The 4,323-nt window shown below is 41.5% G+C and overlaps 1 pseudogene; it reads right to left on the bottom strand.

Moving 5' to 3' along the window:
- Positions 1 to 595: 595 nt before the first annotated feature.
- On the bottom strand, positions 596 to 1,654 carry LOC113896632 (annotated as a pseudogene).
- Between the last annotated feature and the right edge of the window lie 2,669 nt (positions 1,655 to 4,323).

Consider the following 4,323-nt stretch of genomic DNA (forward strand, 5'->3'; position numbering starts at 1 on the left):
TTAAAGATAAAAATTTTAAAGTGAAAAAGTTATAAATGAAAAAGGACAAATTACAACTGCTTTTCTTTTAGAATTATTTTATTAAGTCATAAAAGTACAACTGCTTCTTAACTCTACAGACAGTTTTATTTTTATTTTTTTTCAAGTTTAATATATTTTTATTTTTCCAATAAAAGGAACAACATTCTGTCTATTGTGCTGATTCTGGCTAATAGTTTCAAAACTTTGAGAAAAAAACATTTTAAAGGTTTCACATGTCACCTGAAACTTACACATTTAACATTACCAAAGAAGGAATACTTCTACACTCACTAGAAATAAACAGTTAAGAAGCTAGGAAACTGTCTCAAAGTCAGTTTTTTTCACAATTTTTCCTCCACAGGAAGGTAATGTTCTTAAATAATCCAGTCCATTCACAAAAATGACTCTTTGAATCTGCTCTGAGGTCTTCTGACACATCACTAAATATTTATTCATGGCTGAGATAAGAGTTTTCTTAATGTCCTTATTTCAAGAACCTGAAACTGTTCTGTTATGTCTGGGCTCTCATCCTCTGCTATTCAGACAGTGAAGCCCAGGGCAAACAGGAAGAAGCTCAATATCCACTTCCACCTCCATAACCCCCACTTCCTCCATTGCCGCCTGGGCCATAATTTCCTCCACTGTATGGGGCCACTATGTTCCTGCCAACACCAAAGATTCCATTCCTCATTGGACCATAATTAGAAGGTTGCTGGTCGTAATTTCCAAAATTATTGCCATAACCACCTCCAGAGAATTCCCACTGGTTGCCATACCCAGGACGTCGACCAGCATATTCTCCACCTCCTCCTCCATAACAAGGGTAACCTCCAAAATTCCCACCTCCATAACAAGGGTAACCTCCAAAATTCCCACCTCCAGGTCCTCCTCCATACCCATGACAGCCATCCCTAGATCCGGGACCATTTCCATATCCATCAGCTTCTCCTCTAAATTTAGTTCCTGGCCCTCGTCCAAAATTTCCACCCCCATTAGAAGAAACACTAAAACCAAAAGGGCCTCCTTTTCTACTTCTAGGACCTTGAATTTCCTTCATTTCCTGTCTCGACAAAGCCTTCCCAACTTCTGCACGATGACCGTTGATGGCATGGTATTTCTGCAACATTATCTTATCCACGGGATCATAGTCATCAAAAGTCACAAATCCAAAGCCTCTTTTCTTGCCTGACTGCCGATCTGTAATGATCTCAATGGCATCGATTTTTCCGTATTTCTCAAAGTACTCTCTAAGATGATGCTCCTCGGTATCTTCCTTAATTCCACCAACGAACAGCTTCTTCACATTGACAAGCGACCCCTGTTTTTCAGACTTCTCTCTCGCAACAGCACGTTTGGGGTCAACCACTCTCCCATCAATGGAATGAGGTCTGGCTGCCATGGCTGCATCCACCTCAGCCACGGAGGAGAAAGTAACAAAACCAAACCCTCTTGATTTTTGACTGGCAAGGCCCCTTATGACCACACAGTCTGTGAGTTCTCCCCACTGCTGGTAGTAATTCTTCAGACTTTCTTCTGTGGTTTCAGAGCTCAAGCCACCAATGAAGAGTTTACGGATTTGTTCGTTTTCTTTCTTTTCCCTCTTCACAGGAACAGATTTCACAGTTTTCTCCATTGCCCGTTCACTCGCTGCAGCCATATTTCCAGTAGCCGAGGTTAACGCGAGATCTCGCGGGATGAACAGAGAGACCCAGCAGGTCTCTACTGCGGGGTGAGGCCCTCTACTGCTCCAGGAACGGCAAGTCTAGGAACCTCCACAGGGAGTCGGTGATGTGGCTCAGACCTCCAGAGCCGCTGCCTCTGGAGCCTTCGAATCAGTCTTGAGCACCTTTCAATGTTCCTGCAAAACACCATTTAACACAGTGACCTTTCCTGATCCAGTCATTAAGATTAATATTGCACTTTCCCTATTAATGTTTCCAATTTTGAATTGTATGTATACTATCCAGACTTCCCAGGTGGTGCTAGTAAAGAACCTGCCTGCCAATGCAGGTTAGATGTAATCGATCCCTGGGTCGGGAAGATCCCCTGGAGAAGGGCATGGCAATCCATTCCAGTTTTCTTGCCTGGAGAATCCCATGGGCAGAGGAACCTGGCAGGCTGCAGTCCATGGGTTCACAAACTTAGCACGCAGGCACATCATCTCTTTATCTTGATTTTCTCACTAAGTTGGATGCCCAATGAAGGGAAGAGTAATGTGGACTTTAGCAGTTTACACTGACAGACTCACTTATTCACTTTGCCCTTAGACTGGGCTCAGATATATTTTTTGAAAAAGACTGTTCAAACTCAAAAAAGTACTTTCTAAACTTTTCTAATAAATTCACTCAACTTCAGTTATATGGTGATAAAAATCTCTTTTGTGGTAGACTGTCTAATTGGCACTAGGGCTTCTAATCCTTTCTCTATGTAATCCATTTAACCTCTAATCACAATAATCTGGTTAACATGTAAACCTAATCAGCACACCCTTTCATTTAAATCCATCATCTCTGTCTTCAGAAAATATTTTTAAAGGGAGAAACTAAAATTTTTATTTTATTTCTGTTGTCCTGCCATAATTATTAACACTATCCCTGAACATTGATCTAGAAGTCCCAAGTTTGGAGGGAAAATTATTTGATCATCCCATTTACAGAGCATCTATTGGGAGGACTAATGCTGAAACTGAAGCTCCAATCCTTTGGCCACCTGATCTAAAGAAAAATTGAAAAGACCCTGATGCTTGGAAAGATTGAAGGCAGGAGAGGAAGGGGATGACAGAGCATGAGATGGTTGGATGGCATCACCAACTCAGTGGACACGAATTAGAACAAACTCTGGAAGATAGTGAAGGACAGGGGAGCCTGGCATGCTGCAGTCCATGGGATGGCAAAGAGTTAGACATGATTTAGCCACCGAACAACAATTATATGCCACATTGTACTAAAACCCTTGAGTTTAAATTAAAGTCACTGCCCCAGTTTATTTGAATCCTAATGAGTAAAAAGGGTTATAGACTAAAGAATATCTACTATTGTGGGGATTCTCCAGGCAAGAATACTGGAATGGGTTGCCATGCTCTCCTCCAGGGCGTCTTCCCAACCCAGCGATTGAACCCAGATCTCCCACATTGCATGAAGGCTCTTTACAGTCTGAGCCACCAGGGTAGCACAAGAATACTGGAGTGGGTAGCCTATCCCTTCGCCAGGGGAACCTCCTGACCCAGGAGTCTAACGGTGGTCTCCTGCATTACAGGTGGATTCTTTACCAGCTGAACTACCTGAGAAGCCCATATCTACTATAGTTTCAGGTATAATTAAGTATTGTGAGCATCAATAAAGCCAACAGAGAGACAGAGAAAGAAGGAGATATGGAGGAAGAGAGGTAAGAAGGGAGAAAAAATTAATGACAATTGTTGATGGAGAAATTGCGGAAGGCCAAACTGATGACCTATTTGAAGCAATAGGTTCAAATAGTTCTTGAAGCAAAGAACTGAATTTTTTTAAAGAAAGGAAGGAAAACTAAACACATAGTGTGTAAAACAACTTCTCAGAGAGAACTATTTAAAGAACACAGCCAAATACTTCTACTTCATAGTGATTTTGTTTTTAAAAAATATATATATGTACAACCTGGGATTTCCCTGGTGGTCCAGTGGTTAAGACTCCAAGCTTCCACTGCATGGGGTTTGATCCCTGGTCTAGGAACTAAGATCCCACATGCCAAGAAGAAAATCTGGGCTACTATCCTAAAATCTTCAGACTCAAAAATATACGAAATCTTCAGTATTCCTAACACTAACACCAAGGAAATAACTTTCAACAAGGTAACCTCTTTAAGAGCTATTGTCTGCCAACTTAAAAAGACTTTGCAAAAAAAACAAGTATATATGTGAACACTCTCTTGCAATCAAGAGAGATTCCACACTCACCAGAAGAGGCCTGCTTGGAACTCTGGTCTATGCAGGATTCCCTGTCTTCCAAGTGCTGTCCTCTGACCACTCTGGAGATGCAGAAAGCCTGTGACTTGGTAGAAAGTACAGGAACTTCTGCTTCTGATTCTCCTTTTATAGGGGAAGAGAGTGGACAACCCAATCAGGGGACAACCCAATCAGGGGACAACCCAATCCAGAGGACACACCCCTCCCTCTCATCAAAAGCTTTGAAGAGATTTATGAAACTTTATCCACAAAGTTGAGAATTTGAGGCTATTGACAGTGTCAGATACTCTTGTAAATGAAAAAAAATGTAATACATTTGTGTCTGGGAGTGCTGTTGGCAGTTTCTACCAACATTTTTAACA

This window comes from Bos indicus x Bos taurus, chromosome 7, assembly GCF_003369695.1.
Source record: "Bos indicus x Bos taurus breed Angus x Brahman F1 hybrid chromosome 7, Bos_hybrid_MaternalHap_v2.0, whole genome shotgun sequence".
Lineage (NCBI taxonomy): Eukaryota > Metazoa > Chordata > Mammalia > Artiodactyla > Bovidae > Bos > Bos indicus x Bos taurus.